Consider the following 26,726-nt stretch of genomic DNA (forward strand, 5'->3'; position numbering starts at 1 on the left):
AACCCAAGATACGACGGCATAGGAGACTTACGCTGCTCGTATCTTGGCCAAATCTAAGCGTAACTGATTCTATGAATCAGGCGCATAGATACAACGGCGGCCATTCGGACTTACGCCGTCGTAAGTCTTTGTGAATCTGGGCCTAACTTTTTGCTGTTACATAAGCCATATATTCAACTTTCTGTGCGCCATCCCTTCACATTTTCATTTATTGCTGGTGGTCACCTGGGACGTACCTGGTTGTCTGGACAGATCGGAGACGCAGCCCCATATACAACAATCTGCGATGCACCTTTCTACTGGAACCAGCATTAAAGTGGTTCTAAAGCCAAAACATTTTTTACCTTAAAAGTGATTCTAAAGCCCTGTACACACGATCGGTTTGTCTGATGTAAACGGACCGTTTTCATCGGACAAACCGATTGTGTGTGGGCCCCCATCGGTTTTTTTTCCATCGGGGGAAAAAAAATAGAACATGTTTTAAAATTTTCCTATGGGGAAAAAAATGATAGAAAAAAATTATCGTCTGTGTGGAACTCCATCGGAGAAAAATTCACGCATACTCAGAATCAAGTCGACGCATGCTCAGAAGCATTGAACTTCATTTTTCTCTGCACGTCGTAGTGTTTTACGTCACCGCGTTGGACACGATCGGATTTTTGACTGACGTAGGTAAGACTGATGAAAGTCAGCTTCATCGGATAGCCGACGAAAAAGGTGTTTTACCTTACTGCATAGAATGTCTTTATGACCACTTTAATGCATCCCCTTATGTATAGTATAGCCAAGCCTGGAGTTCTAACAATAAAAAAAAAAATATATGAAAAAATGTTTTTCCCTCAATACACTTTTAATAATAAACTCAGAGCCTGCAAAGTCTGCTCATAGGTTTTGAGAAATAAACCCAGATAGTTCTCAGCTGTACTGATGAAGTGACAATGACACATTCCTTTAAAACACACAAACACATGCACTCACACACCTTCTTTCCACAGATCAACACATATTTCAGGCTGGAGGACTTTATTTTGTTTATTTACAGCAGCTATTACAACAAACCAGGCCTCACAGTGAATGGCAAATTTTCCAGGAGGTGATCGATCAGAAATGCCATGAATTACACTCTTTCTGAATATTGATAAATGAGGAATAAGAAGTCTATTTTTTTAAACAAAGTGACTGTGCTTCAAGTGGAGAGAGTTTTTGTTTCTTTGAACGCCCTCCTCACCAATTCCACTTTAAAGCCCAACTCCAGAAAAAAAAATGAAATTTAAAAATACTACATTGTGCCTCAACTACCTTACCCCTTCATGTTCCAAACACCCCTTCCTCAGCCATCCTGCAGTGTAATGGATCAAACTGTTTCCGCTTTGGGCCAAGCTCATTTCTTACCCTAGAGACCAGGACATTTTCCCTGCTCATTATCTTTTTGGTCACTGGTCTCCTCACTGCCCCCATGAGTTCTCCCACATTTGGAGTCTATGCGGTGGCGGCTGGTGCTCATCAATTGTCGCCACTGTGCCATCAATTGTCGCCACTGTGCCATGCCATCAAATGCAGCCACTGTGTCATGCCATCAAACGCAGCCACTGTGCCATGCCATCAAATGCAGCCACTGTGTCATGCCATCAAACGCAGCCACTGTGCCATGCCATCAAACGCAGCCACTGTGCCATGCCATCAAACGCAGCCACTGTGCCCATCAATTGTCACCACTGTGCCATGCCATGCAGCCACTGTGCCATCAATTGTCGCCACTGTGCCATGACAAACGCAACCACTGTGCCATCAATTGTTACCACTGTGCCATCAATTGTCACCACCGTGCCCATAAATTAGCGCCACTGTGCCCTGTTAAATGCCCCCTCCCCCCCCGCCCGGAACTTACCTTTCTGGGGTCAGCCATCCTGCTTCCACCGTCCCTCAATGTCTTCTCCCGCCCTCGATGACGCTTCAGCCAATCAGGTTACCGGTAACCAGAACCGGTGAACCTGATTGGCTGAGACGCCTGTCAGTGTTAGCCAGGGAACGCCCCCCGTGCGTCCCCTGGCTAACTATTTGGAAGCCGATTACAGCCTGAGGGCTGTAATCGGAAAGCCTATCAGAGCCACTGGCTCTGATAGGCACTTCCAAAGCCAACCAGCTGTCGTTATTCAGATGGTCGGCGCTCACCAGGGGGCCGGCCATCTGAATTGTGGGCGGTAGCGACAATACATGGATTCATGCAATGCATGAATCCATGTATTGTATTGGGTGGCGGCGCTCCTGGGCCCTCTATGGACGCACCACCACTGAGCCTATGAGAGAGGTCCCAGCACCTGCAAGTGTTGCCCTCGCCAATAGGAGTTGTCCACATTGTGCAGACAAAAGATGTGAAACACCCAGAGAAGGACCCCAGGGAGTAAAGAGCAAAAGAGAGAAGGATCATCACATGACCTGTGGCTTCAGGTTAGTAAACTTGGCATTTAGATGGTTTGGGAAAAAATAAAAAATAAAATAAAATAAATGGTTAGGTAGATGGAAGTGGAAGAGGGGTTACTAAGATCCTGGAGTTGGGCTTCAATAAAAATCGATTGCTTTCATATCTTACAGTGTATCTTAACCCCCAAAACAGAAATGTAATATACTGCAGCTTACAAGTCCTTGGATCTAGTGGCTGCAACTTATTTTTGCTTGTTATTTTCATCTGTTGAACCTGCCAGTAAAGCTGGCCATAGATGGTGCTATCACTTGATTTCTATTCTTTCTGTGCTGATAGGGGAATCACTCCCACTGAGCTTTTGTGTTCTTCCGCCGGGCAGTGGGGGGCAGGCGTAGTTGGGCTTGCGTTGAGCCATCCCTGCTCTGAGAATTCACTGGGATTATTGCTGTGGCTATAGCTGCCGGCAATAATTGCATGAAAAATCCAACATGCTGGTTGTACCCAAGTCGATCGATGGACTTGGCTACAATCAGCCTGCTAACAGATGCTTAGAATCGCGGCTGTTCCCTGCAGACCTAGCCGAGATACAAACCATCTATGGTTGGATTAAAGTGATTGTAAAGTCTTGTTTAAAAAATAAAAAAATAAAAATGAAATAACAAACAGGTTATACTTTCCTGCTCTGTGCAGTGGATTTGCACCGGGCAGCCCGGATCCTCCTCTTCTCAGATCCCTTTTTGCTGCTCCCTGCCCCCTCCCTCCTGTTTAGTGCCCCCAAAGCAAGCAGCTTGTTAGGGGGGGCATCGGGGCTGAGCTGCGGCTCCCTGTGTCCATTCAGACATGGAGCTGTGGTTTGGCCCTGCCCCCTCACTCTCCTGATTGGCCAACTGACTTTGATTGAAAGCAGCGGGAGCGCCATTGCTGTGTCTCAGCCAATCAGGAGGAAAAGCTCCCAGAGGGCAATCCCTGGATAAAGATGGAGTGGAGATAAGTTTTAGGGGCGCTGCTGCACACAGAAGTTTTTTTTATCTTAAAGCGGAGGTTAACACAAAAAGTGAACCTCCGCTTTTTGGATCCCTCCCCCCTCCGGTGTCACATTTGACACCTTTCAGGGGGAAGGGGGTGCAGATACCTGTCTGAGACAGGTATTTGCACCACTTCCGGTTTCGGATCCCCGCGGGGAATCAAGCCTGGCACGTCATCCCCCCCGCTGTCTTCTGGGAAACACTGTTCCCAGGAGAGAACGGGGACCATTGACGGCGCCGCGATCCTCGTGCATGCGCAGTAGGGAATCAGGCATCCATCACCGGGGATGGCGGCGGAAGCAGCCGAGGACCGAGCGATTGCTCAGCCTCGGCTGCTGACATCGCGGGCGCGCTGGACAGGTAAGTGTCCATTTTTTAAAAGTCAGCAGCTGCCGTATTTGTAGCTGCTGGCTTTTAAAAAAAAAAAATTGGCCAAACCAATGCATAGAAAGATAAAAAACCTTCTGCCTTTACAATTACTTTAAGTCTATTCAGTCAACTTCCTTTAACAAATTAAGCTGTCCAGCAAAAGTAGCAGTTAGAGGGGTGAAACACTAACACTAACAGGGTGCTTACAACGGTCAGGTTTTTATTTTTGTGAATTTACAGTATGTAAAAACGTTTATCCCAAAGGGAAAGAAAAACAATTCCTGTAACTGCCTGAAAAGTGTTAGCTGAAGTAATGCTTTAGTTTGTTAGTCATCTATGACTAGTCCATCTGACACTCCCTGCCCACAGGATGACAATTCTGCGGTCCGAGGGTGACCACTTGGCCCCTCCATAGATACAGTGGATGAGTGATTGTATACAGCCACCACATCTAGAAATTGGTTATATATTACATTTTGGTGTTTGAGTTTAGATAAGGATGAGCACCTAACAAGCTCAATGATGACACAGTGATAGACAACAGTCAGAAATGGTCAGCGGACCCCTTCTATCACGTTTTCTCAGGGAATCACATGTGTCAATGTAAACACATGCATCAGCCAAAACAAACTACCTGCAAGCTGTCAAAGTGTGCATGTGATTCGGGGTGTGACCATGGATCCTCATGCCAGTATTAAGGCAGCCTTAGGCTGTCCTAGTCTTATAATGCAGAAATTCTGGATGTGCATTTTGGCAGCATGGCAAAAATATATTATGTGCATGACCCTACCCGCTGGCCCTAACAGGAAACTGCTGGCACCAAATATCATTTTGGCAGTGTAGTTTGGCTGGGCTTCCCCTACGGGTCACAGGATTGCATTTAGTTTTGCACTCCTGTGACCCATTTTCAGAGATCGGTCTGAAGTCCGCTCTCTGCTGATGTCACTGGAATCAGTCCAGGCATCACGTCATTGCGACAATAAAGTCTAGATCCGCCAGGTGCCTGCACTGATGCCCGTTTCAGCCTCTCAGCGAGCCGCTGAGAGTCCGAGACAGCCGCTCCCTGCCCCTCCACAGCTCAGCGCTCCAATGAGCATGAAGGAGCTATAAACATGCCCACAGCTTCAACAATTGAATTAGGCGGGCTTACACCGGCCCTAATACGCTACGCCGCCGTAACTTCGGCGGCAAAATCTTTGAGAATACCATATTCGCCTCTCAAAGTTACGGCGGCGTAGCGAATAGGAGATACGCTACGCCCGCCTAAAAGGTATGTGAATCTAGCCCTTTATGTTTTGCAATATTGTTTCATTACCATATTATGTGATAATTGGATTATGCACTTTGATCTTCACTATCTGATATACAGTATGTTTGTGCGGAAACCATTCCCCCATTTGCAACATTTATTCCAGGGCTGGATACAACTTTGATACTTTATACTTAGATTAGATTATGGTCTGAAAACATTTATAGGTAGATAAACAAGAGCAGGATAAACAAAACATGTTCTCCTTCTCTAGTGCAGAGCTAAACCCTGTGGATCATTTGTTAAAGCAACCCATGTTTAAAAAAAAAAAAAAAAAAAAAAAAAGAGACTCAAGCGAAGTGTGTGGATGGGGGGGGGGGGGGGGTTGGAGTCCACCCATGCTGAGATATTCAATAGGTAGATTGTGTTCTGTACAATCAGCCTGCCCCTACATGGATTGAAATTTGGCCAGTTCCTGCTGAACCTGCCGGTTTTCGATCCATGCATGGCCGGCTACAGTGTATCACCTACATTTATTTACAGCTAAATGAATAAGTAACCAGCTTCCATATACTGGAACTCTTAAAGTGATATTACAGATTTTTTTTTTTTTTTTTAGGGGGGGTTTCAGGCTTCCCAGCCTAGAGGTGAGATCTGGGGACTTATACACCCCAGATCTCACTGTAAAGAGGACCTGTCAAGCATTATTCCTATTACAACGGAGGTTTACAAAAAAAAATGATTTCTATCTATAAAATATAAAAAAACATATATAATGTTTGGGGTTCTGTGAAATTTTCTAGCAAAAAAAAAAAGATGATTTTTACATGTAGGAGAGAAATGTCAGAATTGGCCCGGGTAGCAAGTGGTTAAAGTTGCAGCAACTTCAGAGCAGTTCCTGCACTAATGTGGTCTGACTTTCATGCAACTTAAAGCGGTTGTAAACCCGCGATGCGCGTGGGAGACTTCAATTCGGCAAGGTCCGGCGGCTGCTGGTCCTTTAGCCGAGGATCCCCGCTGCAATCAGCGGCACATTGCGGGGGGGAATATCTCCTAAACCGTACAGGTTTAGGAGATATTCTTTATACCTACAGGTAAGCCTTATTATAGGCTTACCTGTAGGTAAAAGTCAAAAATGTGGGTTTACAACCACTTTAAAGGCCACAGACTTCAATGTTAACCCTCAGAAGTTGCATGAAAGTCGTACCTGAATGTTATACAATGCAACTTGTGTGCAACAGTTGTCCATTATCACTGGTCAAAGCCAAAATCGTATACAAGTTGCACCCATCCAAAGTTGCACTCCAAGGTCGGCACAACTTTGGAGTCCTACAAGTGTGAATGGAGCCACAGACATCTAAAGGTTTTTTACCTTCATGCATTGTATGTGTGCTGCTCCCCCCTAATACTTACCTGAGCCCCATCTCGATCCAGCCATGTGCACAGGAGTCTTGGCTGTTCCGGGTCTCTCTTCCTTTATTGGCTCAGACACAGCAGTTGGAGAAATTGGCTCCCACTGCTGTCAATCACAGCCAGTGAGCCAATGAGGAGAGAGTGGGGAGGAGGGGTGGGAGCAGGGCTGAGCCATGGCTCTATTTTTTATATGGACACAGAGCAGAGCTCGGAAGCAAGCATGCACCACCCTGAAAAGGAAAGATGTGCATACTTACCAAATCAAAAGACGCTCCAGTCCGGTCACATGATCCTCCCATTCGCTGGCTTCAGTGAAGAGTAGAGATGCAACGCCTGCAGAGCCTGGGTGCCAGAGAGGTGACGTCACCCATAGACTTAATATGGGGCATCCGTTGTCCACTGTCCCTCCTCTCCCCTAAAGCCAGTGCTGGGAGCCAATCACATTACCAGACCATACGCCCTTAGATTAGGCAAGTATAGACATGTTTCCCTAACAGGGTAGTTACTATAGGGCTTAGAATGGGGATGGTAGTAGGTTCAAGCTCAGTTTAGTTTAGACTTCCACTTTAAAGCGGTTGATGCACAATTCAAACAATTAGGCGTATCCCCTAGAGAAAATGTATATGGTTCAATCATCTCAAGCAATTTTCAGATCCAAAACATCAGATGCAAGGATGGGCTGCCCTAATTAAAATAGCGTTCCTCTTGTATTGTCTGCCGTCTAATATTATAATTGCCCTTTTCCAAAGAAGTGAAAAAGATCAAAATGCTGTAAATCAAATGGGAAACTTAAAGCAGTGTTTCACCCTGCAGAACAACTTTTTAGCATAAAATTAGGCATAGTAGCGCGAGCTACAGTATGCCTGTCTTAATTTTTTTATCCCCGTACTCACTGTGTAATCGTACATAGAAGATTCCGACTGCCCGCGGGGAATGGGCGTTCCTTTCAAGAGGGAGGGTGATTGACGGCCGGCTCTGGCACGTCACGCTCCCCGAAGACAGCCGGAGTAGGTCTCGGCTCTTCACGGCGCCTGCGCACAGACTATGCGCAGGCGCCGTGAAGAGCCAAGCCTATTTCGGCTATTTCCGGAGAAGCGTGACGCGCCAGAGCCGGCCGTCAATCACCTTCCGTCTGGATTGGAACGCCCATTCCCCGTGGGCAGTCGGAATCTTCTATTTACGATTACACAGTGAGTACGGGGATAAAAAAATTAAGACAGGCATACTGTAGCTCGCGCTACTATGCCTAATTTTATGCTAGAAGAAAAAAATTATTTTTTTTTTTTTATAGGGTGAACCCCCGCTTTAAGGCAATAGATGTCAGAAGCTAGTTTATTTAGTGCCTCGAGGTATTTTCTTCTCCCAAGTTGGACCTATTCCAATGCTTTTTCCTCTTGTTAGAAACCGAGCGCAGTTAGGTCGTTCCTGGTTATGCAACATGCATAACCGTCATTTTTTGAATAACAAAAAAAAAAGTGACAAACAGGAGTAACTATCAGTGCTAAAAACTCATGAACTGTTGCTGGGAGTTCATGGCAGACGCCCAGGCATGTGTCATGTCATAAAAGTGCAGCACATGTGGCAATGTGTTTGAGGGTTTTTTCCTCAAGAGAAAAATGGAATTTTTATACTCACCATAAAATCCTTTTCTTGGAGTCGACTGAAAAACACAGGAAATCTTAAAGCTGAACTCAGGTAATAAGACACGCTCTACCCTTGCAGAGGGGCCCCCCGCACTGCAAGGGTTAAATTCTTGTTGGGTCTAGGGGTGCAAGGATAAGACTCCACCAGGGAGGGCCCTCTCACCATCATCACATGCAGTGCTGGGCTACTGACCTGGCATTGCAAGTGAGGTGACCTTGGCCCATAAACTGCTTACAGGGGATGCTGTGGGGGACCAGTCATGTGGATGGAAGATGCATGGCAGAGTGAGGAATAAGGATAGTACCCCTGTACCTCTACACTAAACAAGCATGTAACCCTTGTAGTGTGGGGGGCCCAACGGCAAGGATAGACTTGGCCTCATTCCCGAAGTTCAGCTGCAGATGGCGATATGTTTGACATCTGTCCAGCGGATCAGATAAAAATGGACATGCTGTCCTTCCCATAGAGAACAGCAGGGCACTGACAGGTCCATCCCTGCACAGTGAGAAGAGACGGACCTGTCACATGCCTGCTCAGCGGGGATCAACAGAGTGATCCCCCGATGAGCTATCGGTGACCGCCTTGTGTGAAAGGGGCTTAAAAGGGGGCTGAATACAAATGCATGCTACACTTATCAGTAGGGCTGTGGAAATTAAAGATTAATTCCTTGATTAATCGTTAGTTTTTTTGATCGATACTAGTGGTACAACGGATTGTAAATGATCCGTGATCCGAAACATATGTGGATCAGCACACCACGTGATCCACGGAGCTCCGCTGCTGAATCGACCATAGGAAAGGCCGCAGCTTCAGCCTAACTCCCGGAGCAGCAGCCATCTTGGTTCACCGAGCAGCGGCCTAGGTGAGCCTAGACCGGCGCGCTGACATCATCACCCTGCCTCAACTGCTCATGTTCGGCCGGCTTCTCTGGTAAGACTAAGCAAGCACTCATCTTCCTATACAGTGGGGGAGATGTGGACCATATTACGGTGGGGGGAGATGTCTGTGGATATTATAGTGGGGGGAGATGTCTGTGGATATTACAGTGGGGGAGATGTCTGTGGATATTACGGTGGGGGGAGATGTCTGTGGATATTACAGTGGGGGAGATGTCTGTGGATATTACAGTGGGGGAGATGTCTGTGGATATTACAGTGGGGGGAGATGTCTGTGGATATTACAGTGGGGGGAGATGTCTGTGGATATTACAGTGGGGGAGAGGTCTGTGGATAATACAGTGGGGGAGATGTCTGTGGATATTACAGTGGGGGGAGATGTCTGTGGATATTACAGTGGGGGGAGATGTCTGTGGATATTACAGTGGGGGAGATGTCTGTGGATATTACAGTGGGGGAGATGTCTGTGGATATTACAGTGGGGGAGATGTCTGTGGATATTACAGTGGGGGGAGAGGTCTGTGGATATTACAGTGGGGGGAGATGTCTGTGGATATTACAGTGGGAGAGATGTCTGTGGATATTACAGTGGGGGAGATGTCTGTGGATATTACAGTGGGGGGAGATGTCTGTGGATATTACAGTGGGGGGAGATGTCTGTGGATATTACAGTGGGGGGAGATGTCTGTGGATATTACAGTGGGGGGAGATGTCTGTGGATATTACAGTGGGGGGAGATGTCTGTGGATATTACAGTGGGGGAGATGTCTGTGGATATTACAGTGGGGACTATATATGGTGGTGACCTAAAAAATGTATGTGCGTTATAATTAATCAAAATTCGTTTTCAAAGGGTATGAAAACTTAGAAAAAAAAAAAAAAAGACAAAGCATATACAGCCCTCCAAGCCCTTCAGGGTGAATATATTCATATACTGCAGATTACAGACACCTCTCTACAATATACACCAACACGCCACTTAATGTACAGATGGCATACTGTACACATAAACACATCCACTCAGTCTATGTAAATACAAATCATGTATTACAGACACGTCATAAAAAGTGACACTTCTCCATAATGAACCCACCCTTCCTTATGGAAAAGCACATTATGCACGACATAGAAAAGGACACATTGTGCTGGCAAGAACATAATGTACTGTTTACAACAGACACACCCCTGCAATGTATGGACCGAGCACACTATAGATGACAGCTGCTCTGTACATAACATTCATTCCCACCCAGTGTAGGCAAAAACAACCATGCCTTACACAGACACGCCCCCTTCCTCAATGTATGGAAAGAACATGCTGTACAGTTCATAAACAGCATACCCACTTAAAGGCATTACTTCACTGCTATCAAAAAATAAACTGTGCACCTTACATGCATAGGCTATCTACAGGCACCCCTTATCTGCATATGTATTTTTTTATTTATTTTTTGGTGCAGTTAACCTAACCCTTTAAAGTGGTAGTAAACCGCGGTTTTATTTTTTGAGTCCTGCAAGGCAATGCCATAATGTACTGCAATGCATCGCATACCAGCACATTATGTGAAACGTACCTGAAAACTAAGCCCTCCAGCAATGCATTGTCACCGCTGGAGACTGCTTCCATCTCCACCCGGTCTTCTTCCCGGGTTCACAGACTGCGGCTGTGCGAGTGTCTGGAACCGCCGCAACCTTACTCCTGCGCATGCTCACCGGAGCCGCCGTTCACGGCACAGGACTTCCTTCAGGGCGCATGAGTGGGTGACATTACTGGCTGCATGAAAAGTAAATATCTCCTTTAGAAGCTTAGGAGATATTTACAGTACCTACTGTATATGTAAATGTCATGCATGGGGGTTTACTACCAATTCAACTCTCTTCTGAATCATATTTATTTTTATATAAATTCCATGTAAGTAATTAAGGATCTACTGGTCACGTTTTCCTTCCCTGGGCTAAACTTGTGGCATGTGTGGGGTTTAGCGCAAAATGCGCAGACAACCCACAAGTCTCCTCCAGGTCTTATAGACCTACAGGAGTGCCTGCGCATGAAAGGTATTAACCCAAGAAGATGCCACAAGGGCAGAGCCCCCAGGAAGGAGTTTGGGATGGAGAAGGACAATGCTTTACTTCATGGACTTGAAAGTATCTATTTTTTGGAGTGCTGTGCTGTTGTGAAAAGGACAGGAGTCTACTATTGAGGGGTCTGTGATGGGTCAGTCTGATGTGGAGGGAGGCCATCATGTGAAGTCATAGCACCAATATGACACTCAGTGTGAATTTTAATTCAGTACTCCTGCTGTATATGAATCTGTTGCAGTTCTGACAGAACTGTGTTAGATTGTAAGCTCTAATGGGCAGTGCCATCTGATTCCTCCTGTACTGGATTGTAAATGTATTGTCTGCCCTCACGTTGTAAAGCGCTGTGCAAACTGCTGGCGCTATATAAATTCTGTATAATAATAAACAGTTGCATGTATCTCTTGGGAAGTGGTGTGAATCCGCCGTACACATCAGTACCAACAATAAAAACGTTGCAGCGTTTTTATTAACTTGGTACAAGGCTTCTGACTACACCCACACCGCCAGAAAAGGGGTTTAGTGCCATATTGAACTTCCCTCATTGTAATGAACACACAACGTATGGCGTACTATAGATAACAGCACCCCCCCCCCCATATTCATAGCACATGCTGCACACAAAACACACCCACTCATTCTAGATAAAACCATGCAATACATTACATAGATGTATAGACACACCCCCTGACTCATTACATAGACACACCCCCTGCCTCATTACATAGACACACCCCCTGCCTCATTACATAGACACACCCTCATTGTATGGAAAGAGCACACTGTACAAATCATACAAGGACACGCCCCTTTACAGAAAGCACAGAACACACCATATATTATGCCCCTTTCACACTGGGGGTGCTTTTCAGACGTGTGGCACTAAAAATAGCGCCTGTAAAGTGCCGGAAAAGCACCTCTCATGCCTCCCCAGTGTGAAAGCCCGAGTGCTTTCACACTGGGGCGGTGCGCCTGCAGGACGGGGGAAAAAAGTCCTACAAGCAGCATCTTTGGGGCGGTGGGGGAGCGCTGCATACACCGCTCCCAAAACTCCCTGCCCATTGAAATAAATGGGTAGCGCTGCCGAATCGCCTGCAAAGCGCATCGGCAGAACCGCAACACAGGCTTTTAACCCCATCCTCGGCTGCTAGCGGGGGTTGAAAAGCGTCCCGCTAGCGGACAAAAAGCATCGCTATTACAGTGGTAAAGCGCAGCAAAGACTAGCAGAGCTTTACCGCCAACGCCGGCACCGCCCCAGTGTGAAAGTACCCTAAACACAGACACACCCCCTTTCTATGGCTGCATTCACATACAGGCGGTCCTTGAGTTACAGACATCTCCGACTCCTACTTACGATCGGAGTGAGAGGAAATCTCCCCCTAGGAAGGGAAAGTCGCTCCTGCAAGAGTGGTCGGTCATGGGAAAAAGATAATTCCACTGAAGCTTCATCACCAATCCTTCTTTCCACAACAAACCAACATTTTCTAAACCCAATGTTAATTGGGACAGAAAGTGAGGTGGCCTCTTCTGAACAGGGACATAGACAGCAAAACAAATCTTACATTGGTGTTAACCCTTCCATATGCTATGCAAAAAAAAATAAAAAAACATCTCGCCATGTAAACACTGCCCTACGCATGGCAAAGGAGCTCATGCATTTTTTTTTTTAAGCTTCACTTTTTTTAAACTGCTGGTCCTTTTTTTTTTTTTTCACCATGTTTGGGGACGTCATTAACAATAACTAACACGGCAAGTGAGATGTGTGTTTATTTTTGTGCATTCATGAACGAATACGTGTGAACAAGGTATAGAGTGAGGAGACTATGGAGAACAACCCCTCTCAATCCATAGAGAGAACATACTGGTATTGTAAATAACACAAACCAGTACATACACTTAGCCTCTGCAATACACACAATACAGACACGCCCCCCTCAATGTATGGAAAGAATATACTGTACATAACACCCCCCACCCCCCCACCCACCCACAATACACTGTAGACAAGATAACCATTGTTAATGTATAGAGAGCATATACTGTTACTGTACATACGGTAGATACATCCAGCCTCTGCAAAACACAATATACAGACACGCCCCCTCCTCAATGTAGGGAGAGAACATACTGTACACAACACCCAATGTATGTCGTGATCACACTATAGATAACAGGATAATCCCTATCAATGTATGGAGAACATATCTTGTACACAATATACACCCCCCCCCCCCACATTTATATATATATATATATATATAAAAAACACACACACACACACACACACACACTAAATTACAGACACACCCCCTAATGTATAGAGGGCACGTGACAATCTACAAGGTATGAAGTAAACAGGATATAGATAAAATGTGCCGTTGATCAACCAGTCAGAATCCTCCATTCACGTTTGCAGGGCAGAAATGTCAGCTGCAAGCTGATTGGTTGCTGTAGACAAACATGTCCTGGTTAGCACCCTGTTCATACAAAAGATATGTAGAGATGAAAACAGACACACCCCCCTCTGCATAATGGAAAATGCCAAACAGCACACAGCCATCCCCCAGTGAGTGCGACACCCCATACCAAACCCCCCCCCCCCAGTGTATAACAGAGGTGTCCACCATCTGTCATCCAAACCAGGGGGCCCACCAACTACCTGTATACAGGTCACATTATATACCCTCAGTGCCGAGACCTGGGCCAAGGATCCTACCTCTGCGAGTCCCAGCATGCCCTGACATCCAGTTACAGTAGAACTACAGGTCCCAGCATGCCCGGACATCCAGTTACAGTAGAACTACAGGTCCCAGCATGCCCTGACATCCAGTTACCATAGAACTACAAGTCCCAGCATGCCCTGACATCCAGTTACAGTAGAACTACAGGTCCCAGCATGCCCTGACACCCAGTTACCATAGAACTACAAGTCTCAGCATGCCCTGACACCCAGTTACCATAGAACTACAAGTCTCAGCATGCCCTGACACCCAGTTACTATAGAACTACAAGTCACAGCATGCCCTGACACCCAGTTACCATAGAACTACAGGTCCCAGCATGCCCTGATACCCAGTTACCATAGAACTACAAGTCCCACCATGCCCTGACATCCAGTTACCATAGAACTACAGGTCCCAGCATGCCCTGACACCCAGTTACCATAGAACTACAGGTCCCAGCATGCCCTGACACCCAGTTACCATAGAACTACAGGTCCCAGCATGCCCTGACACCCAGTTACCATAGAACTACAAGTCCCACCATGCCCTGACATCCAGTTACCATAGAACTACAGGTCCCAGCTGGTGCTATGGAGACCCATGCATACATCCACTCTTACAGCCTTGCAGAACTACAAGTCTCAGCATTACCTGCCAGCCAATGTCTGCACTCCTTTACACAGGACTCCTGAAGTCCCAGTGTGTCCTGTCACCCCAGAGGGCGCACTACAAGTCCCAGTGTGTCCTGTCACCCCAGAGGGCGCACTACAAGTCCCAGTGTGTCCTGTCACCCCAGGGGGTGCACTACAAGTCCCAGTGTGTCCTGTCACCCCAGGGGGCGCACTACAAGTCCCAGTGTGTCCTGTCACCCCAGGGGGTGCACTACAAGTCCCAGTGTGTCCTGTCACCCCAGGGGGTGCACTACAAGTCCCAACATGCCCTGACAGGTACTTAACATGAACTTTACCTCCAGCCTATGAGGAGGCAGGGCATGCTGTGACTTCTAGTGCCACAGAAAAGAGAACCTAAACACCTGGTGCACTCACCTCACTCCGCTCTGCCCGGACTCTGTTTTTATTTTGATCTTTCTCAGTCCTCCCTCAGCACGTCTGCCCAGTAACAGCGTCACGTGCCCGAGAGGGGCGGCGCCCGCCATTGGCCGTAAACAAAAGGTGTGAGCCCGCACCGACCAGTGGCAAAGCAGAGGGGCGTGGCTATGGGCGGGGCGGATACGGGGGCGTGCCTAATCGACGAGGGAAGGGGAAAAGGGCGGGATTCTGTGCGTGAGGAGAGACAGAGGGGCGGGCGCGGGCCATTTTGTGACAGATGTCACAACACGCAGGCCCCGCCCCCTCCGTGTAGTCACCTGACATTGCCCGCCATTGTTTTTACCTCAGGTATGTGTGTGGGGGGTTGTCCCTAGAAATGTCCTCCTTATCTGTGTGTGCTGCTATGAGATTATCAATATGTTTTCACTCTCAGGAGATTATCATAACTGCCATTAACCACTTAAGGGCTGAGCCTGTTTTTCAGCCTCTGTGTTTACAAGTTAAAAACAAGTTTTTTTTGCTTAAAAATCACTTAGAAGCATAGGCCTGCAGAAGGCCGCAAAGCCGCGGCCTCAATTACCGGCCGGCACGGCCCAACGCAATCGCGCGGTGGCAGAGGTGGGGGCGCATGGAGACACAGGATGGTCCTCTGTCTCCGTGCGCCACCACCGCGCGAACGAATCGGGCCACGCCAGCCGGTAATTGACAAGACTAATGGAGCTTACCCTGTGTTTTCACTGCCATCTCCTTCCCTCTAATTAGAACCCCCAAACATTATACATTTTTTTCTAACACCCTAAAGAATAAAATGGCGGTCATTGCAATACTTTCTGTCACACCGTATTTGCACAGCGGTCTTACAAGCGCACTTTTTTTGAAAAAATAATAATTTTTTTGATAAAAAAAAAAAAAGGCAACAGTAAAGTTAACCCAATTATTTTTTTAAATGTGAAAGATAATGTTACGCCGAGTAAAATGATACCCAACATGTCACGCTTCAAAACTGCGTCCGCTCGTGGAATGGCATCAAACTTTTACCCTTAAAAATCTCTATAGGCGACGTTTAAAATTCTATAGGTTGCATGTTTTGAATTGGAGGAGGTCTAGGGCTAGAATTATTGCTCTCACTCTGACGATTGCGGCGATGCCTCACATGCGGTTTGAACACCATTTTCATATGCGGGCGCTACTCACGTATGCGTTCGTTTCTGCACGCAAGCTCGGCGGGACAGGGTGCATTTAAAACATTTATTTTTTTCTTATTATTTATTTTACCTTTTATTTAATTTTTTTTACACTTCTTTTTAAAAAAATTGTGTCACTTTTATTCCTATTACAAGGAATGTAACCATCCCTTGTGTAATAGAAAAAAACATGACAGGTCCTCTTAAATATGAGATTTGGGGACAAAAAGACCTCGCATTTCATTTTTGGACTTAAATGCAATAATACAAAAAAATTGTCATTTGAAAAAATTACAACAAAAAATGTTCCCTTTAAGACGTATGGGCGGAAGTGACGATTTGACGTCACTTCAGCCCTGCAGTGATATGGAGACGGGTGGGGGCCATCTTCCTCTCACTCGTCTCCATGCACAGCAAGGGAAAGGACCCGATCGCCTCCGCCGCAGAGACCACTTTTATCATGTAGAGCAGTGGTCCCCAACCTTTTTGGCACCAGGGACCGGCTGCATGGAAGAAAATGTTGCCAAGGCCCGGTTGGGGGGAGGTTGGGGATGGCATGCGGGGGGTAAGCGATTTTTTTCACGGGCAATTTGTCAGCGCATTATTTCTATTATTACATTGTAGTAATAAATTAAATAGTTAAACCCACCATATTGCAGAATCAGTGGGAGCTTTGAGCGTGTCGCTTGCCACGCTGCCTGCCACCAGATGCGGAATGTCACTTGCCACGCACATTACAGTCCTCAGTCCCCCCCACACATTACAGTCCTCAGTGCCTCACATCACAGTCCTCAGCCTACCCCCCACATTACATTCCCAACCTCCACTTTAATATCCTCAGCCCCCCTCACATGACAGTTCTTGGTCGCCCCAATTTAACTTCTTCAGGCCCCCCCACACTCCAGTCCTCAGCTCCCCCCACACTCCAGTCCTCAGCTCCCCCCCCACACACTCCAGTCCTCAGCGTCCCCCCCCCACACTCCAGTCCTCAGCGTCCCCCCCCCCACACTCCAGTCCTCAGCGTCCCCACCCCCCAACACTCCAGTCCTCAGCTCCCCCCCCCACACTCCAGTCCTCAGCTCCCCCCCCCACACTCCAGTCCTCAGTCCCCCCCCCACTCCAGTCCTCAGTCCCCCCCCCCACTCCAGTCCTCAGCCCCCCCCCCACTCCAGTCCTCAGTCCCCCCCCCCACTCCAGTCCTCAGTCCCCCCCCCCACTCCAGTCCTCAGTCCCCCCCCCCACTCCAGTCCTCAGTCCCCCCCCCCCCACTCCAGTCCTCAGTCCCCCCCCCCACTCCAGTCCTCAGTCCCCCCCCCACTCCAGTCCTCAGTCCCCCCCCCCACTCCAGTCCTCCCCCCCACTCCAGTCCTCAGTCCCCCCCCCCCACTCCAGTCCTCAGTCCCCCCCCCCACTCCAGTCCTCAGTCCCCCCCCCCACTCCAGTCCTCCCCCCCCCCACTCCAGTCCTCACCCCCACACTCCAGTCCCCCCCCACACTCCAGTCCTCAGTCCCCCCCCCCCACCAGTGCTCAGCTCTTCCTCTTTGATGTCTTCAGCCCCTCCCTCCTCATCACTGCAATCCTGAGGCTCGGAATCCTCCTCCCACATTCAGATGTTAGCTCTTTACTTCACCCCCTCACTGTCCTACCTTACACAGACAGATCGGAGGGAGGCACAGCATGTCTGGATAGGGACAGGAGAGGAGTTGCAGGGAGGGACGCCGGACAGTTCTGGATGGAGGGCCGAGGTAACAAACAGGTGATTGGCTGCTAGGATGAAGGACGGTCCTAGCAGCCAATCGCCTGTTTGATAACCTCGGCAGCTCCGCCCTCCACCCAGAATTGTTCCGCCTCCCGCTGTCGGCTCTGTGAGGATTACAGAGCGACGGCAGGAGGAAGAAAAGTCTCCTACATCGCGGTACCGAGGAAGGTCCGAATGGCAGAGTGACGCGGGCCGCATGTGTTGATGCCCGCTATTTCGAGGAACGCCATTCCTACAGACGGCCGCCGGGCTCTCTCATGTCGCCTGCTCGCACCCGCGGCCCGGCTGCAGAAGGACCGCGGCCCGGTAGTGGGCCGCGGATTGGGGGTTGACGACCCCTGATGTAGAGGACCGCCCACTGAAGAAGAGGATACCAAGGTTTTGGTAGCTAGCTGCTACCATAACAACAGTATTTCTCTTCAAACAGAGGATGTATAATGACGGTGGGCGGTCTGGAAGTGGTTAAAGTATCTAAATCCCATTTTTTTTTTATATATAATCTTGGGACCAGAATAAAAGACCAGTCACTGTACGTCGGCGCGCGCCAGCCCGCTATTGCGCCTGCGCGACTCAATGTCAGCCAGCAACCCACGATCGCCTATTACAAAGGCAGAACGGGGAACTGCCTATGTAAACAGGTGATATGACAGGGATCTACTGTTTCCAGCGATTGGGAACAGCGATCTCTGTCATTTTCCAATCCGTCCCGTCCCCCCTACAGTTAGAACACGCTGAGGGAACACATTTAACCCCTTGCTCGCCCCCTAGTTGTAACCTCTTCCCCGCCAGTGACATTTACACCGTAATCGGTGGCTAGTTATAGCTCTGATTACTGTATAAATGTGAATGGTCCCAAAAAAGTGTCAAAAGGTGTCCAATCTGTCTGCCTTGCTTTTTTCACTTTTTTTGTTTGATGCTGGCACTTTTAGTGTGGCGAGTAGGGTGCTGGTCCTCGGGCCTGCCTCTGAAAGTCTTGGGAGTTGGTGGACATGGCCTTCTGGCTTAGTTCGCCGGCTCTTCGGGGGAGCCTCACCGAGGATGGTTCTGTTTCGGCAGTCCCTCCGAGAATGTTGGGTCCTTGTGGCTTCGGCTGCTTGGACCAAGATGGGTCCATATGGCTACAGCTGTATGGACCACTGTAACTATTTTCCCTGTCAGGAGCCTAACGACCCGGGGGATCAGAGCTGGGTCCTTTTCGGAGGACCATTGACGATGGCACCCGTCGCAGTTTTTTGTGTTTCACTCTTTATGTGTGTGCACATTTTTTCCTGCACCGGGTGGAGTTTTTGGGTTGTGTTTTGCACGTCACAGGCTTTTCAATAGAAAAAATCTGTCTGCTGCAATGTTGCAGTCCCGCTAAAAATCGCAGATCGCCGCCATTACTGGTTAAAAAAAAAAATTATAATAAAAATACCATAAATCTATCCCCTATTTTGTAGATGCCCTAACTTTTGCGCTAACCAATCAATATACGCTTATTGCGTTTGTTTTTGTTTTTTTTAACAAAAATATGTGGAAGAATACATATTGTCCTAAACTTTTTTTTATATACATATATACTGTATATATGTATAAATATATATTTTAATATGTATTGTAAAAAAAAAAGTATTTTTCAAAATTGTCGGTCTTTGTTTATAGCGCAAAAATAAAATAAAAACCGCAGAGGTGATCAAATGCCACCAAAAGAAAGCTCTATTTGTGGGGGAAAAAAAGGACTTTAATTTTGTTTGTGTACAACGTCGCACAACCGCGCAATTGTTAGTTAAAGTGACGCAGTGCCGTATCACAAAAAATGGCCTGGTCATTAAGGGGGCAAATCCTTCCGGGGCTGAAGTGGTTAAATATTGATTTTTTTTTTTTTTAATTTACGCTCTTTTTTTGTTTATAGCCCAAAAAATAAAAACCGCACAGGCGATCAAATACCACCAAAAGAAAGCTCTATTTGTGGGAAAAAAAGGACGTAAATTTTGTTTGGGAGCCACGTCGCACAACCGCGCAATTGTCAGTTAAAGCGACGCAGTGCCGGAAGCTAAAATTTCGTCTGGGCAGGAAGGGGGTGTATGTGCACAGTAGGCAAGTGGTTAAGGAGCGCGCCCGCAAGCTAACCCCCTTGGGAGAGTGCTTCCCAGAGGGGGTTAGCTGATGCGGGGAGGAGCTGAGACAACTGCAGAGGGACCCCAGAAGACCACGATCGGGGCCACTCTGTGCAGTATTTGTAGCTGCTGACTTTTAATATTTTTTCAGCGGACATCCGTTTTAAGTAACCAGTTCAATGTGTGATTCACACACCATATGTGATTGTATGTTCGTTCTGTGTGAACATTTGTTTGAGGTTGAATGTTGCAAATTCAAATGTTTGCATAATGTGGATGTGGGAATGGTACCAAACAGATTGTTCTTAGAGGTTAATACTTGTTTGTTTCATTACCTGAGGAAGAGGTCCTCAGTGGCCACGGAATGTTGCATTTTTTAGTGATGAATAAAATGTCTTGTCCCTCAACTCTCACTTTAAACTCTTATGATTTAAAAAGAGTAAACACAGTTGATTGCTAATAAATGGCTTCAGCCAAACACTAATCATGAGTGAAAGAAAAGTTTCTGTGTTATTTTCTGAAAAATGGAGAAGGAATCATAAATTCTGCCAGGGTATTTAAACTTTGTAAGATCAAAGTCAGACCAAAGTAGTGCAGGGACTATTTTGAAGTCGGCCAGTGGCGTCACTAGGGTTGGTGTCACTCGGTGCAAAAAAAATTGTTGTAATCCCCGCCAACCATAGCCTCCCTTCAGTACAGACCCCCATACTAAGTACCTCAGTATAAACCCCCCCATTAAGTACAGACCCCCCTCCATCAGTATAGACCTCCCCTCAGTGCAGACCACCCTCATCAGCATAGACCCCACTCAGTGCAGACCCCCTCCCCCTCCATCAGCATAAACCCCCCTCAGTGCAGACCCCCTCCATCAGCATAGTCACCCCCCCAGCGCAGACCCCCTCCATCAGCATAGTCACCCCCCGATGCAGACCCCCTTCATCAGCATAGTCACACCCCCCCCAGTGCAGACCTCCTCCATCAGCATAGTCGCACACCCCAAGTGCAGACCCCCTCCATTAGCATAGTCACACCCCCCAGTGCAGACCTCCTCCATCAGCATAGTCGCACACCCCCAGTGCAGACCCCCTCCATTAGCATAGTCACACCCCCCAGTGCAGACCTCCTCCATCAGCATAGTCGCACACCCCCAGTGCAGACCCCCTTCATCAGCATAGTCACCCCCCCCCTCAGTGCAGATGCCCTCCATCAGCATAGTCACACCTCCCAGTGCAGACCCCCTCCATTAGCATAGTCACACCCCCGGTGCAAACCCCCTCCATCAGCATAGTCGCAGACCCCCTCTATCAGCATAATCACCCCCCAGTGCAGACCCCCTCCATCAGCATAGTCACCCCCCCCCTGCAGACCCCCCCTCACAACTCACCTTGGGCTCGGGCGGGCAGCAGTCACCTCCTCAATGCAAGCTGACACCCTTCTGGCCGTTACAGCAACAGCTTGGGGCCAGGGCGGGGCGGCCAGGTAAACTGTAGCAGCCGGAGAGAAGAGAAAAGTTTGCAGCCGTGTCGCCTGGGCGGAGATAGTGACACTTGTGACAGGCTCAGCAGCAGGTAAGTAGGAGGAGGAAGGATGACACAGACCAGGGCACGCAGCTGCGACGCTGGAGATGTTCTGGCCAGGGCACCTGAATGCCAGGGCTTTCCTCACCCTCTGGAGAGTCAGGCTGGTGTTACCCCTCTAGCGGATGTCACCCTGGTCTGGACCGCACCCCCCTAACGACGCCACTGATGTCGGCACGACTTGAAGTCGTATTAATATGAATGGTTGTCTACGGAAATCATGGGGAACGACTTGTCTTGCGACTTTGTAGTCCCAAGTTGTAGGACAAGTCATACAAGTGTGAAAGGGGCCTAAAGCAGACACAATCGGGACTTGCCCCAGTCTCTGCTTTGGTAGGCTGCTACTGGAGAGAACTTCTGCTTGTTTGATACAGAAGGTATCCCCCAGGACTTCTCCCATTCTGATGTCCAGATAATGAACCTTTATCACCACATATGTGAGGAGGGCCCTTTGTTGCCCTGAAACAGGCTGTGTTTTTTCCAGATGTGACCTACAATTCATTCTTCACTCTACACACTTGACTTTGGTGATTTACTTCAAATACAATGCCATTAAAAGTCCCTGTTCTCTGGTGTGCCTTACATCAGATGGAACACGTAGTTAGGAGCTTTTACCATAATGAGGTGATCCAGTTCCCCACACCTTTTACTTTCTCTCAATAAGAAATGCAAACAAAGGAGTGGAATATTTACAGAGTTTTCTTTTTACTTGATATGAAAGAAACATTCCATTGTAAACATTACAGTAAAACTTACGCACACTGTGAGGGTTTTTTTTTTTTTTTTATATATTTACTCAACAAGGCAGAAAACCTCACAGACCCATGTTTTTACATACTGTACAGGGATCAGGGATCTCCCCTGCTTTTCTATTGTATTATGACAGGGGAGACTTCTCTCCCCCCCCCCCCTCTGTCAGATTACACAGAGCAACACTGCAGACATTGGCTGCAAGCTCTGATCGAATGCTGATTTTCCAGGAAGACCATTTGACAGAAGCCAGTTGTTAGACCAGACAGTGCTGCACACGTACCAAAATTTGAATGGTTCCTGCTGGACTGGATGATTTTCGGTATGTGCATACCCAGCTTAAAGTGGAGGTTCACCCAAAAAAATCAATTTTTAACATTAGATTGAGGCTAATTACGGGAAGCAGAATCGGGTGTTTTGTTTAAAATCAATGCAGTACTTACCGTTGTAGAGATAGATGTTCTCCGCCGCTTCCGGGTATGGGCTGCGGGACTGGGCGTTCCTATTTGATTGACAGCCTTCCGACCGTCGCATACAGCGCGTCACCAGTTTCCGAAAGTAGCCGAACGTCGGTGCGCAGGCGCCGTATAGAGCCGCATCGGCGTTTGGCAACTCGTGACGCGCTGTATGCGACCGTCGGAAGGCTGTCAATCAAATAGGAACGCCCAGTCCCGCAGCCCATACACGGAAGCGGCGAAGAACATCTATCTCTAAAACGGTAAGTACTGCATTGATTTAAAAAAAAACACCCGATTCTGCCTCCAGTAATTAGCCTCAATCTAATGTTAAAACATTTTTTCGGGTGAACCCCCGCTTTAAAGGGGTTGTAAAGGAAAACATTTTTGTTGATCTAAATAGCTTCCTTTACCTTACTGCAGTGCTCTTTTCATGTCCTCATTGTTCTTTTTTGCTCTGATGTTGCTCTATTTCTTCTCTGTTGTCGGGTGGTATAGTGGGAGGTATAGTGGGCGGTTCATTCAAATTCTGACTGAGAGATCTTGTGCCCGTTTTTGTTAACTGCGCATGCGTGATGTGCAATGGATACTGGGAAATGTAGTTTTAACTGTACAGCGGTGGCGCTCACATGAACAAGCGCAGAGAAGCAGGAAGTTAATTGCAGAAACGAAACACAGAGGTAATAAAAAGTAATGATTTTAATCGCTTTATACTCGTTTTAAAAAAAAATCATTTAACTATTCTATCTATGTCCCTTGCATACATACATTTTAGCAAAACATTTTTTTTTTATTATTATTTACAACTCCTTTAACATAAGACCTTTTCTCATCCAGGGCTCCTCCAGAGGTTGTTAGGGGTTCTTTGAGCAATCAGTCTTTTCTGCCTCTCAGATATACCCCCTCAGTGCAGACCCCCTCCCCCTCCATTAGCATAGAGCCCCCTCAGTGCAGACCCCCTCTATCAGCATAGTCACCCCCCAAGCGCAGACGCCCTCCACCAGCACAGTCACCCCCACAGCGCAGACCCCCTCTATCAGCATAGTCACCCCCCCCCCTCTTGCATATGGGCCGTGAGGTTATGTTATAATTTTATTATACAACAATATGTTTCCATAATCTGGTTATACACCATGTTACCTTTTTAACTTTTTATTTTTACACTAGCAATCATTGCTAGCACTTTGCGGTATGCGTTCGTTGTGTTAGCATCTTACCGCAATGTGTTGTTAATAAAGTTTTAATTTTGTATTGCAAGCTTGAGACCGGGACTGAGGCTACGATTGGCCCAATTCCAGCCACTTAAAATTGACACAGAGGTATTTAGACCTACTCGATGTGTGACCAGTGATGCTTCCTGATGACGTAATCCCTTACGAAACATACGTCGAGGCGCACACAGCATAGTCACCCCCCCCCCTCATGCACCCCCCACCAAGTACTGCTTGGACCTTGAAGAAGGGAAAACACCCCGAAAGCTTGTCCTGAAAAATGGTATGTTAGTGCAAATAAAAAAAGTATCACGGACAGTACTCAGATAGGTAATCACTGACACCATTGATCTTTTTAGCTATCTCTAGGGGAGCATTCTTCTAATATGAGGACTGTTCTTCCCACCGATCACCAATGTAAGAGGCATTCATCTCACTGACCAACAATGTAAGGGGCATTCTACCCAATCACTACCAATTAAAATGGCGGTCGTTGCAATACTTTCTGTCACACCGTATTTGCGCAGCGGTCTTACAAGCGCATTTTTTTTTTTTTAAAAATACACTTTTTTAAATTAAATAAAATAAGACAACAGTAAAGTTAGGCCAATTTTTTTTTATATTGTGAAAGATAATTATACGCCGAGTAAATTGATACTCAACATGTCAAGCTTCAAAATTGCGTCCGCTCCTGGAATGGCGACAAACTTTTACCCTTTAAAATCTCCAAAAAATTCTACAGGTTGCATGTTTTGAGTTAGAGAGGAGGTATAGGGCTAGAATTATTGCTCTCGCTCTACCGATTGCGGCGATACTTCACATGTGTGCTTTGAACACTGCTTTCATGTGCCGGCGCTACTCACGTATGCATTCGCTTCTGCGCGCAAGCTTGGCGGGACGGGGCGTGTTTCTGGCTCCTAACTTTTTTAGCTGGCTCCTAGATTCCAAGCAAATTCCACTTTCCACTGTGTATACCCTCTAGCAGAACAAGAAGAAGCTTCAGGCTTGGGCCTCTCTGTACCTCAGCACACCTTCCCCAGGCAGCAGGCATGGAAGGACAAGAATCTCAGCAGCCAAACGGTAAATATGGTAAAAAAAACTTTTAGGTGCAGCTACCCTCCGCCCCAAATACTTACCTGAGCCAGATCTCAAACCAGCACTATGCCCATGAGCAGCAGCGCTGTTCTCTCTCTCTTTCTTCCTTCTGACTGGACTTGGTGAGAGCAGCAGGAGCCATGCTGTCAATCAAATCCAGTGACAAGGGAGTGGGGGGTGGGATTGAGCCTGCACAAATACCCCCCCCCCCCTGTAAGCGGCTTGCTAAGGGGGGTGCTTAAAGGCAGGAATGCTGGCAGGGGGCTCTAGAAGAGGAGGATTGTGGCTTCTTAGTGCAAAACCATTGCACAGAGCAGGTAAATATAACATGTTTGTCATTAAAAAAAAAAAGTTTCTTTACAATCACTTTAAATTTATATAGTCATTCCTCAAGGAAGGGTGGCCACAACAGTATGTAACACATATACTAAAGTACCATTTATTGCTACTTGCCCATGTTGCTGAGAAATTTTGCTCCGCTGTGTAGAACAGCTTTCAACAGTGTGTCAGAGGCTTCTTCAGCCATGTTTTTGTAACTGCTACCCACCACTGCCATCTGATGCTGCTGGTGTACAGTGGATCACTCCCAAAATGTCAGAACTCATGATTGTCCTAAAAGAGGAGAGATAACTTTATTCAATTCTATGCTAAGCCGCTCAAGCAGACGGTGACCCACTTCTGTACAGAAAGTGCTGTGGGCCAGATTGCTCCTTTCACATAATAATGATCTATAAATAACTCTGCTTAAATGCCTCAAACTTAAAGTGATGCAAAGTGAGTGTCTGTGAGAAGGCCACCTCCCCGCACGACCCACTGATACTCATCTCTCCTGCATTTCCCTGTCGCTTATACCTTCATTGCAGCCAGCACCAAAATACATGGTGTTGTCTTCTGGGGTCACAGTCTAGAGAGAATGATGACATCACCTTTTCTGTTACCCTACGGTGCTCAGGCCTGGAAATTGGTTCCTAAGCACTGTCACATGTGAGGACTAAACATACCCCTCCATATTTAGAAGCCCTAGGCCAGTGGGCCGGTTCACTGTCCCTCAGACCGTTAGAGGACCGAACTATAAAAAAACGATCATGATCATTGCAAGCCCCCCCCCCCCCCCACCTCACCATCTTCATTACATCATCATCATCCCCTCATTGCAAGCCCCCCCCTCGCCATCATCATTGTGCCCCCCCCACCTCACCATCATCATTACATCATCATCATCCCCTCATTGCAAGCCCCCCCTCGCCATCATCATTGTAAGCCCCTCATTACAGCCCCCCCCCTCACAATCATTAATTGCAAGCCGATAAAGATCATTGCAAGCCCCCCCAATCATCATTACATCATAATCATCAGCCCCTCATTGCAAACCCCCCTCACCATCATCAGCCCCTCATTGCAACCCCCCCTCACCATTGCAAGCCCCTCATTGCAAGCCCCCCCCCCCATCTTCATCATTACATCATCAGCCCCTCATTGCAAGCCCCCCCACCATCATCATCAGCCCCCCCCCCACCATCATCATCATCATTTCATCATCATCAGCCCCCCCCCCCCCCCCCCATCATCATCATTACATCAATATCAGCCCCCCTCGCCATCGCAAGCCCCCCCCCCCTCCCTCCCTCACCATCATAAGCCCCTCACAGCACTTTCTCCTTACTGTGCCACTGCTCACTCAACTGCTGTGACGGTCCCGCTGTGTCACGAAGCTCACAGTGTTGGTAAC

The 26,726-nt window shown here is 47.5% G+C and overlaps 1 protein-coding gene across 2 annotated transcripts in view; it reads right to left on the bottom strand.

Moving 5' to 3' along the window:
- PDCD4 (programmed cell death 4) overlaps positions 1–14,972 on the bottom strand; it is a 74,840-nt gene extending 59,868 nt beyond the window's left edge. For both annotated transcript variants that reach the window (XM_040361637.1, XM_040361636.1), the window contains exon 1: positions 14,867–14,972. The gene's annotated coding sequence lies outside the window, so the exon portion shown is untranslated. The remainder of the gene's footprint in view (positions 1–14,866) is intronic.
- Positions 14,973–26,726: the final 11,754 nt, after the last annotated feature.

This window comes from Rana temporaria, chromosome 8 (genome assembly GCF_905171775.1).
Source record: "Rana temporaria chromosome 8, aRanTem1.1, whole genome shotgun sequence".
In the NCBI taxonomy this organism is placed as follows: Eukaryota; Metazoa; Chordata; class Amphibia; order Anura; family Ranidae; genus Rana; species Rana temporaria.